This window comes from Camelus bactrianus, chromosome 5 (assembly GCF_048773025.1).
Source record: "Camelus bactrianus isolate YW-2024 breed Bactrian camel chromosome 5, ASM4877302v1, whole genome shotgun sequence".
Taxonomy (NCBI): domain Eukaryota; kingdom Metazoa; phylum Chordata; class Mammalia; order Artiodactyla; family Camelidae; genus Camelus; species Camelus bactrianus.
In genome coordinates, this window is record NC_133543.1 from 9702707 (window position 1) to 9715096 (window position 12390).

General features: G+C 43.8%; 1 protein-coding gene across 6 annotated transcripts in view; it reads right to left on the bottom strand.

Annotated features, from left to right (window-relative positions):
• The window catches only part of OCA2 (OCA2 melanosomal transmembrane protein), a 278029-nt gene that overhangs the window by 208753 nt on the left and 56886 nt on the right, over positions 1-12390 (bottom strand). The gene's annotated exons all lie outside the window — the stretch shown is intronic.

Consider the following 12390-nt stretch of genomic DNA (forward strand, 5'->3'; position numbering starts at 1 on the left):
AATCATGGGTTTGTCTGTTTTATAGTGTGGACGCCCTAGAGACAGACATAACCACCACCAGTCTGCCTTCTAAAGAAAGCTGCTTTCTAGATAAAAAAATGAATTTCTTCTGTATAGCACCAGGAACTATACTCAATATCTTGTAATAACCTTTAATGAAATAGAGTATGAAAATGAATACACACACACACACACACACACATACACATGTATGCATGACTGGGACATTACGCTGCACCCCAGAAACTGACACACTGTAATTGACTATACTTCAACTAAAAAAAAAAAAAGAAAGAAAAAAGGAAAAATAAAGAAAGCTGCTTTCATTTCCTGCATAATCAGATGACCATGAAGTAGAAGCAGAAGGCTGGATAAAGTATGTTCTATAAGGAAGCCTGCAGTAAATTGTCATTAATTATCTATCATTTAATTTCTAGGCAACTGGACCATTAGTTCCACAACATAAATCAATTCTGCCCAATTACTTAGACTGTTATTAAACCAGAAGTATCCAGCCAAATGCTTAATCTAATTGAGACTTCAGTGTTATCACTGAACCACAAAAGTACTTTTTCTATTTAATTATAATTCAAATGGACATGGAATTTCTAAGACAAAATATAAAGAAAGGCAAGGATGCAGAGGAATTGGAACACTCAAACGTTGCTGGTGGGAATGTAAAATGGTGCAGCCATTGTGAAAAAGTTTGGCAGTTTCTTACAAAGTGAAATAATAAATTTACCATATGACCAGCAAATTCCACTCCTACAAACCTACCCAAGAGAAAGAAAAGCACATGTCCTGTTAAAATAAACAAGAGATACTGAGGTGGCTCTAATCTAAGCAGCTCTTTTGTTCCTTTTCTGTCTGTTCATCTCTGTTTCCCTCAAGCCTTAATCATAAAAATGAAATCACTATGTAACATTTAACCTAACTCCTGATTTTTGCTTTACTGAATGTACACAATGCCTTGCCTAAGCTGTCGATTCCTTTCCTGGATTAAAAATAGTAAGAATGAAGAATTCACTAGTTAAAGAATGACGGCTTTCTACCCCTACCTTCCCCTTAATAAATTTGCAGGCAGACCCCATGGGCAAGAGAGTATCTAACTGCAAGTGGACCATGCAGGCAAGACAGCATCCAGAGAAAGACCAGAAGTCAGCAGGTCTGCACACAGTGGGAAAATGACAAAGAATCTGATCTCTAACCTTAATGATGAACTGGAATTATTAACCCCTTTTCCCTTTAAAAATTGTCATGGCTGAGCAGGATCTTTGGAGGTGGTCTCAAGACATGAGTCCACCTTCTCCCGAGATTGACAGCTTTTCTGAATAAAGCAACTTTTCCTTCTACCAACACTTGCCTCTCAATTATTGGCTTCTGAGTGGTGAACCACTGAACCTGAGTTCAGTAACACTAATGCTTTAGCAGCCTATGTAAGAAAACAAAAAGCTAAGCCTATAATACCTCAAAGATAAGAAATCAAACCCTAAGGACAGTTGATTATAAACAGCTAACAAGCCTTTCCCAAACAAGGCAAATGCTTACGCTATAGCTACTCAGATCATTTCCCTGCTTTGCTTCTGGCTTTTCTCAATAAAACTTTCTCCCAGCTCCTGTTGGTGGAGTCTCCTAACTGCTTCTGGTTTGGTGAGGCCCAATTTGAATCCATTTTTGCACAAATAAACTCTTAAAAATTTAATATACCTCAGTTTCTCTTTTAATAGTCCATATAAAGCATGTATGTTCATAGAAACATTCAAAATAGGCAAAAAAAAAAAAAGGAAACATTCCAAATGTCACCCATGGTGAGTTGATAAAACAAAATGCAGTACATGCTGCAACATGCAACTACCAATAGATGCTGTGTAATGGATGGACCCAAAACACATCAGGCTAAGTGAAAGAAGTCAGACACAGAAGACTGTATATTGTAACATCCCACCTACATGAACTGTCCAGAAAAGGTAATTTACAGAGACAAAAAGATCAGGGTTGCCGAAGGCTGGAGACAGCAAAAAGGACTGAAGGCAAAGAGGCCCTAGGGATCTTGATGGGGGGATGGAAGATCCAAAACTGTACTGTGGTGATGACTGCTGCTATGGTATGTGTTAGGGCAGGCAGACAGCTAGATACAAGCAGAGAAAGGGGATGCAGGCCAAATGCAGGAACTGGGCAAAAAAAGAGGGGCACGGACCAAATGCAAAAAACTCTACATCATGTAAGCACCAAGGGCTCCCTGGGCAGAGAAAGAAAAGCAGGAACCTCTGGACTGATAAGAAATTACACATTTTGGGGTGACAAGTGGCCTGAAGGGAAAAGGTAAGAGTCTCTAGTGTCCAAATGCAACCTTTTGCTCATTATGCCCTCATTTCAGTAAAATTAGCCTTGCAGATTAGAAGCACCCATCATGCACCAAAACCATGACACTTCCAATCCAGGCTAAATAAGGACAAAAATCCCTCTTCCCTTTGGGAAGGTGGAGCTGGGGTGAAACCCCAAAACCCTTCCCTCCCCAATGAATATTCTGCTCATTCATTTTCACACCTTATTTAACCAACTTGCCAAAGAAACTCAGGGCAGCTGCTCACCTGAGTCTGCCCGCTCTCCCCTTGAGAGTGTATTGTCTACCCCTTAATAAATCCTCACTTTAATTTCTTAACCTCCGCATCCTGGCTCTGAAGTCTTCCTGGGATGGGACAAGAACCTGGACACTGGTTCCATCTCCCAGCAACAGCACCACCCCTCCCTGTGGGGCTCTGGCTGCCCTCCACTTTCAGCCGGCCGCGCAGCACCTGCAGAGCCACAGCACGGGCGGTGGGCAGGGCTCTGCGAGACCCAGGCTGCCTCGCACATGCTGCCACAGAGGCAAGAAGAAGGGGGGCGCTCTGCTCACATCCCTACATCCAGGGCATGGGGAACAACCACGCCTGACCTCATAGGGTGAAGGAATAGGAAACAAACTGCCCTCCCTGATGCAGATTCTTTCTGAGTAAGAAATGCTGTAATTTGCTTTCTCTCCCTTACTGCTTTTTATGCTAAACAACTCCCAAACATTCAATAGCTTTAACCAGAAAGGAGATAATGGGCTGATAATCTCAGAAGAAGGACAGACCCTCCGAAACTCCTCCATGAAGGAAGATCCACTGGGGTTAAGAGGAGTGCACCGCCCTGTAAACCGCCCTGATCGTTATCACTTTTTGGTTCCATCCAGTTTTTCTATAAAACCTCAAGGCTCCAACCCCAAGATGGACTCAGTCTCTAAGGCAAGAGCCTGCTGTCACTCCCCTTTGCCTGGCAAAGCAATAAAGCTGTTTGTCCTTTTTCTCCCAACACTCTGTCTCCAAGTCTCAATCTGGCTTTCGGGGTGCAGAGGCCAGTTTTGCAGCAACAAGGGGAGGGCGCGCGGTCCACCAAGAACCAAAGGACCAGGCTGCATTCACAAGGAAGGCAGAGGGACAAAGGCCCATCACCTGCAAAGGGGCCAGAACACCCTCTTCCTAGGAGACAAGGGAGGGTAGAACGAGGACCGACCTGGCAGGCAGTGCAGGGAGTAGAGCCCTGTTACTAACCTGTGGTCCAAAAGGACCCAGTGCAGGAAAACAGGAGCTGGCCCAGGTCCCACAGCTGGACATGGCGGGCCAGGGTGGCACCTCCAGGGACAGCCAGTCCATGCCCCGCCCACACCGCCCTGTTTGTCTCCCACAACAAACTGAAGAGCTCTCTAAGTTTTGCAGATGAAGAAAGTGAAATGCAGAGAAGTACTGAGATTTACTTAGTATCACAAAGCCCACATTCACCCCACCACGTCACGGCAGTGAGAAGTGACTGGTACACGGCTTTCAACTGGATGCAGCCTGGGGGTGCCGAAATGCCTGTGATACACAGGGCCGTGTGCCATCAAGTTCAAGACCCAGAACCGTACCACTTGTACACTCTCCGGGGTGTCTAGAAACACAGGGCTCAGAGCTGAGGAACGTCCAGGAGAGCCACCCTCACTGCCGGCCCCGTCACTACGGACCAGCTGGCTCCTGCCATTGCCCCAGGGCACTGGGAGGGAAGGGGCTCAAGAAGACACAGGCACCGCCCTGCGTGAGCAGCCCCTCCCCAAACAGAGGGGCCCCTGATGCCCATTTCTCCCCAGGCCGGCAAAGAGTTTACTTGAAATGAAACAAAGTAAAGGCTCTCAGACTTCCCTTCCCACCTCATGTGGGGTCTGTCGAGCCCAAGGCACACATGCATAGCACGCACAGGCTTGGGGACAGTGTCCAGCAGCCACCACATCACAAGGCAGAAATGGGAGCCGTGGGGTACCGTGTGTCTGCAGACACTTAGGCACCTCATTCTTATTCTGATGGGTCTCCCAGCACTTCTTTTATCCTTCCATTTACCAAAGAGGCTCAAGGAAGAACATTAGTTACCCATCTCAGGTTCTGAACATTTAAAAGCAAACTGGGAGGTGACGCCAGCATCACGGCAGCATGAGATGTCCCTCCGTTTTGTCCCCCGTTTTTGACAGCTAACTAGGCATCTGTCCATGAAGAAAAGTGTCTCTGTAGGAGCAGCAGGGTCCAGCACATATGCCAAGGGGCCTGGGAGGAGGCTCGCTCACCTCTGCGTCCAGTAATAAGCAGACAGACCTTGGCCAAGGCTGCAAAGCCAGCAGAAGCCAGCAGTGCCGCCCCAACCCGCCTTGGCCGGTCAGGGAAAACCTGGAGAGTGCTGACCTGGGCAGACACCCTCAGGCAAGAGAGAATTTGGAGAAGTCCAGCCTTCTTGGGAGGAGATTTCAGCACATCATTGGAGAAAAAACACGGGTTAGGAGACACTGGAGAGGGTGAGAGGAACTTGGCCAGCACTGCCCCTCCCCCAGGCCACCCCACACGGGGCCGAACCAGCTGATGGGGGAGGACAGCGATGCACCCGTGCTCCACCGACAGCCTCTTCTCCCCACCAGCACCAGAGCGCTCAGGCAGGGCCTCCATGACTGGGGAGGGAGAGAGGAAGGGGTCAAATAACATCAAAGGGCACTAAGGAACACAGTTCCTGCACTCAGCACTTCAGCAGGAAGTCTCACCAGAAACCTTTGGGAGAAATTCACCCTCCGATGCCCCCCAGGCCCACAGGTGCCTGTGACACCCCTCCCCTGCCTCTGCAGCCACCCCGTGTGTGTGTGGGGGGGGGTAGTGCGAGCACTCCCTGTCAATGGTAAATGAAGTGCCATCAGAAAACAGACCAGGTCTGTGGGCCAGGGAGAGCCACAAACGGAGCAGTGGTACCACCTTCCGGAAAACAAAAGAGAGGTTTCCAGCAGCCAGCCTGGTGAGTTGTAAGGACCAGAGAAGCCATAAAAGGTTACAAAATTGCAGCAAGAAGGAGTAAGAAGAGTGTAGAACTATTTACAACAGCCAAGACACAAAGAAAATAAATACCAAAATGACAGATAAACCCTACCTCATCAGCAATTACATTAAATGTACATGAATTAAACACTCCAATCAAAAGGCAAAAAATGGCAGAAAGGTTAAAATAAATAATGCAAGAATATACTATATGAGACACTCTTTAGAAACAAAGACACAAATAGTTTGAAAGTAAAAGGGTAGAAAAAGATATAACATGAATATATACAATGGAATATTACTCAGCCATAGAAAAGAATGAAATAATGCCATTTGCAGCAACATGGATGGACCTAGAGATGATCATAAGTGAACTAATAAGTCAGACAGAGAAAGACAAATATCATATGTGGAATCTATTACTTATCTACAAGCCAGAAACAGACCCGCCAGACATAGAAAATAAACTATGGTTACCAAAGGGGGAAAGGAGGGGGGACGGATAAACTAGGAGTTTGGGATTAACATATACACACTACTATACACAAAATAGATAAATGACAAGGACCTACTGTATTACACAGGGCACTATACTCCATATCTTGTAATAAGACCCTAAAATGGAAAAGAATCTGAAAAAGTGTGTGTGTGTATCTGAATCACTTTGCTGCATACCTGAAATTAATACAACACTGCAGATCAACTATACTTCAATAAAAATAAAGATAATAAAGATGAGAGCAGCAGGTGTGTCCATACCAGATCAGAGAAAGCCTCCTGTATAAATAACAGGACCAACAAACAGTATATCCCACCTGAATATAACTAGTAAAGATTTGAGAAAGTGTCTGCTACTTCCAGTGAGAAAAGAGCAAAGCAAAACTACAGGGAACACAAAAAATCTAGGAAATATGTCATCCCCAATAGAGAGCAGTCTTCCAATAACTGAACTGAAAGGCACAGAATTTTGTGTGCAGTTGATAAAGAATTGGAAATAGCTGTACTGAGGATACTCAACAAGCTACAAGGAAACACAGAAAGACAACTCAATGAAATCAGGAAAACAACACAGGAATAAAATGAGAAAATTCACAAAAGGATAAAAATCATAAAAGAGAACCAAACAGAAATTCTGGAGCTACAGGATCCAATGACTAGGAAGGAAAATGCAACAGAGCATCAACAGCAGAGTAGATCAAATGTAAGATAAAGTAAGTGGCCTGGAGGACAGGAACTCTGAAACAACCCAATCAGAGGAGGACAAAAAAGAAAGAATGAAAAAGAGCAGCAAGACAGTCTCACACACACCAGCCCAAATGTCCTTCCAGTAGGTCCCCTCCAGCTCACAGCAGCCAGATCTTCTTTTCCTTAAACACCTTTATTGTGATGTGGTTCCTGTACAGTAAACTACACATATTTCAGGTGTACAATTTGACGAATTTTGATAGATGTGTAACACCGGAAACCACCACCACAATCAAGATAGCTAACACCTCCATCACTCCCCAAGAAATGCGATTTTCGAATTCTCAGTTTATTTCCAATTACAGATAAGGCCTTGACTGATCATCAGACTCGGGGGTGAAGCAAGCCCCCTCCGAACCTCAGATTTCCTCTTGCATACAGCAGCAAGTCGTCACTTCACTGCACGTGCAAGGGACACTGGGGTCAGGAGGCTGGGGAGGCCAGGCTGGGATACCTTCTCTCAGCTGTCCCTGCAGCCCAGTAACCACGAGGCATCCGCTGGCTCCTCCACCCTCCCCTTCAGAGAAGGCGCCTAGACGTGGCTGAAACTGAGCTCAGTCCCACCTTTCCCACTTACCACGGTTGGGACCTGCATGGAGTTACCCCCTCCGGGCCCCTTGAAGCTTCTCCACCTTGAAACAGGAGTGTCACATCTCCCTCATGGGAGGCTCCTGTGTTCATTTCCTAGGGCTGCCGTCACAAACCAGGTGGCTTAAAACAACACAGACTTAGTGGGGGGAGGGTATAGCTCAAGTGGTAGAGTGCGTGCTTAGCATGCATGAGGTCCCCGGTTCAATCCCCAGTACTTCCTCTAAGAATAAGTAATATAAGTAAACCTAATTACCTCCCTCCACCAAAAACAAACAAACGAAACCCCAAACCTCTCTATGACCCTGATTCCAAAGGTGCATCTCCCTCCTGACCACAGTAAGTTTCTCCACTTTCAGGGAAATGGACCCACCTGGATAGAATAATCTCCCAAAGTACTTAATTTAATCACATCTGCAAAGTCCCTGTTGCCTTATAAGGTCACAAGCAGGTTCTGGAGACTAGGAAGTGGATGTCTTGGGTTGAGGGCAGGGAGAGGAGTCATTATTCATCTTTATTTCTGATATTTTTAGAATTGGATAATGGAACATATTATTCTATGTCAAATACAAAGCCAGGCTATGGCATGTGCATAACAGATATTTGCTCACCCCTCACGTTGCTCTCCCCACTCTGGCTACAGACACTTCCTTATTCCTTGAGAAGCTATGCAGCCTGCTGGGAAGCCTGAGCTCCCAAGGCAGACCACCAGGGATCCAGCCCTCTCTCCATCTTTACCACCTCAAGGACTTGGACAAGTGATTTGACTTCTCTGTGCTTCCATTTCCTCACTTATAAAATGGGGTTGCAGTGGGGGTCCTATTCACACACACAGAATTCTCAGAACTGGACGTCCCCCCTCCACCCACACACGGTAGCCCGGCTGAATACCAACATCATCATTTTCTTTGAAGTCAAAGCCCTCAGGTCTTACTGTGGCTCCTTGTGCTCTGGCTTCCTTTGTGTCCCTTCCCCCTACCCACGCCCCCCTCTTATTTGATCTGGCTGCAAACAAGCTGATCCAGGTGACTGACTGCATGTTCAGAAAAGCTGAGGGTGCTGGAACACTTTCTTCAAGACAAGTCTGCAAAATACCGGAAGCTTTACTAAAGAAGCACTTTGAGAAACCTTGAAATATCAGACAGTGAACTTGTCAGGAGAAACTGGCATGGTTGGAAGACCTATGCCCCATATCAACTGTTTCAGTTGCAAACACATCTGTTCAATTCAGCATATTTTGTCTGTTAAGGGCTTGTGTTACATAACCCATGAGCTCTCCTTCAGTTCTGAAGTGTTTGATTTGAGGGGAAAAAAAAAAAACAGGAAAGGTACCTCTGGAACAAGGTAATGGAGTCTGCTAGAGAAAGTTTGCCAGATGCTGCTGGAAGCAATCTGTTCTGTGAGTCACAATACTGGGTGTATAAACAGTCTCAACATTAAGAAGAGACTTGCAGATAGAAGGAAATGAATTGGAGAGCAGAACCATTAGCCATGGCTGTAATTTAAATTCAGCCATGCAAAATACAAGGACAAAAATCAGGAAAACCGAACGTGGAAGTTTCCACTGAAAAACAGCATTGTGATATGTGCACTGTACTCTGAAATATGGCATCTCCCCTCTCTCCAAACACACTTCCCATTTCTGTAAATTAAAGTAGAGATCCCCTGGACGACTAAAAATGTTCTCTACGCATGTTTCTTGAATTTCACTCCACAGTTAATTTTTGAACCAAATGCTACGTGAGATCCTAGATTAAATATGAAAGGGTCCAACAATGAGACACACAATCTCACACAAAGGCCGCATCATTTTGCTTCAATTAGATAAGGTGAACAAAAGGGCACGAAAAAACTGTGTTTCCAGCAGCAAGGAGCAGAAAGGCAATCCTTCTTCAAACTAATTACAGGGGTTGGATGAAAGGCACATGGGGAAAAAGTACTATATCCTTTATGTTGTGAAATATTTTTCATTAAGACGGTGTCAAACTGTTTTGATACGACTTTATAATACAGTATGAGCACAAAAGCCTAGCTGTGATAACGGGATTTTTAGGATATCGTGTTTGGAAATCTCTTGAAGCCCTATTAGGGATGCAAAGTTCAAGAATTAGGAAGATCAGTCCAATTTTATTCTTGGGGCTTTCAACAAGAGTTATTTTACAAGGATGAAGAATACAGCACCAAATCCTCAGGTTAAAAATAAAAGTGCCAATGAGGATTATCTGCAGGGCCAGAAGTTTACATACGCCAAGGCATTTCCTGAAATGATCTCATCCCATCAAGCTATTAAAAGGTCAAACTGAACCACGGCAGCCACTCATGGGTAGAGGCAATGGTGCTCCCACTCCCAGGAGCCAGGTTAGACCAGACCCAGAGCAGGACCTCAGCCCCCGGTCAAATACTTAAAGGAGCTCTAGAAACTTTTTTACGTAATAAATACTTATTAACCTGTTTCAGGTAATGTCAAAGGCACCAGGAATCAACACTGAACACCAGTAGTTGATCCACTAAATGTGAACTGGATGGCACACTAGAAAGTGATGTGTGACACTTATCACAGAGCAGGTCAACAGGGATCAGGGAGCACGTATGGAGAGCAGCTGGAAATAGCAGAGAGAAGGGCAGGTGGGCGGGTCTGCAGGCAACCCCAAGACTCACTCTCCTAGAGTGAAGTGGGGTTCAGGTGGCAACACAGCCTGAGGGCACCTGCCCACAGAAGATAGAGACTTCAGGTTGGCCCAAGACAACTTCTGAGTCCGCACCTAAGGCAAATTCTACCCCTAGAATAGATTCCCAGAGTGCATCTTAGGAACGCTGCAATGCTGACTCTGTGGAAAGGGCTGGGGTATGCATCCATCCCTCCCCTCATAGTGGACCCACCCCAGGTGGGGTGCACCAAGGGGATTCTGGAAGCATAGGAGTTTCAGAACACATGGTTGAACATACCCGTCTTTTAACACCTCTGTGACACCCTCCACCATCTGTAACTATAAGCACAACAAAAGGGCAGTCTTGGGGTTTCACAGGTTATTGCTTGGCCTAATTTTGTAGTTTCTATTTTCATGTTACGTTAGTGTTATAATACAGGAAAAAATCATGTTACTTTAAGCTCATGGAATATTCACTAAGATAGGCTATAAAGCTGAGGTATAACATAAAAAAATCAGATGACTGGATAAAGAAGATGTGGTATATTTATACAATGGAATACTATTCAGCCATAAAAACCAACACATAATGCCATTTGCAGCAACATGGATGTTCCTGGAGAATGTCATTCTAAGTGAAGTAAGCCAGAAAGAGAAAAAAAATACCATATGAGATAGCTCATATGTGGACTCTAACAAAACAAAACAAAACAAAACAAAACAAAACAAACAAACAAAACATAAATACAAAACAGAAACAGACTCATAGACACAGAATACAAACTTGTGGTTGCCAAGGGGGCAGGGGGTGGGAAGGGATAGACTGGGATTTCAAAATGTAGAATAGATAAACAAGATTATACTGTATAGCACAGGGAAATATATACAAGATCTTGTGGTAGCTCACAGTGAAAAAAATAAAATGTGACAATGAATATATGTATGTCCATGTATAACTGAAAAATTGTGCTCTACACTGGAATTTGACACAACTTTGTAAAATGACTATAACTCAATAAAAAATGTTAAAAAAAATTTAAAGTGAAGTCATACAAAATAAGTTCTCTGACCATAAGTTAGTCAAACCACAATTCAATAAAGAAAGACAAGGAAATCCCTAAACATTTAGAAATTTAAAAACACACTTCTAAATTATCTAGGAGAGGAAGTCTCAAGGGAGATTTAAAAAACGAAACTAAATAAAACTGAAAGCACAACGAATCAAAAGCTGTAGGATGCAGCTAAAGAAGTGCTGAGAGGGAAAGTTATAGTAGTAAATATTCACATTAGAAAAGAGATTTGTTCCAGGTATGCAAGGCTGGTCCAGTGTTCTAAAATAAATCATATCAGCACCATATCAAACAACTAATGAAGAAAATTAATTGATGCAAAAAAAGTCACCGACAAAATTCAACACCCAATTATGGTAAAAACTCTCCGTACGCTAGGAAAAGAAAGGGGTTTGCTCAATCTCATAAAGAAAACCTACACAATCTACAGCTAACGCCATACTTAATGGTGAAGACTGAAGGCTTCCCCTTTAAGATCAAAAACAGGCAAAGATATCCACTCTTTATTTTAGCCACTGCAAAAAATGCAAGAAGAGAAAATTAAAAACATCAGATTTAAAAAGAAAGCTGTTTTTATTGCAAATGACATGATTGTATACAAAGAAAACCCCACAGAATCTACTACCCCCAAAATTCCAAGAACTAATAAGTAAAAATATTACTAGTATTGTTACTAATGATAAAGTAGTAACAGGATATAAGATCAACATGCAAACATACACAAAATGCATTTACATACACCAACAATAAGAAAAATGGAAACCAAAATACAAGCCCAGTGCTGATGAGATAAAATTTATATTTTAAGGCAGGACAAGAAAATTTAAACATAAAATTCTCTCTGTTTCCCTTGGGGCCTCCTCCCTCCCTCCCTGTCTGCATCACACATTACCCAGGGCCCCTCAGAGACGGCTTTGCCGGCTCAACTGTAAAGATGGACTTTCCTTCCTTTCTTCTGATGTAATTTCTTAAAAGATCAGCATTCTTTCCTAACCCTGTAGGGGGTCACGGTGACTTACTGCTCACTTTGAATGTGCTTAGCTGGACTGCACATCTGTGGTGAACTTTATATACAATGTCAGCATGTCAATTCAATGTAGGAGCCTTTGTCTCCAAGATGAATATTCATTTTCTGAAATGCAAATGTGTATGACTGTGCCTTCAACAGGCGGAACAGTTCTCAAGTTTCTGAGAGTCTGTCTATCGGGTTATAATCTTCAGTCTGGCTGAAATAAAATTCTCTTTTTTCATCTTAATTTGATAACTGAATTTCCATCGACATTTGTTTGGCGTGTTTGGCAGGATATCAGAGGCAACCAGCAGAAGACACCTGGAGTCCCCTGAACTGGTGCTTAGAGTCCCACCAGTCTCAGTATTCCTCAGGTGCTTTGGTGAGCTCTCCTGGTATCAAGATATTGTTTTAAATGATGTCCTGAATTTTATTCGAGCGGTTTTTCTTGGGACTTGGAGTCCTAAAGGGGTACTAGTACATTTCCT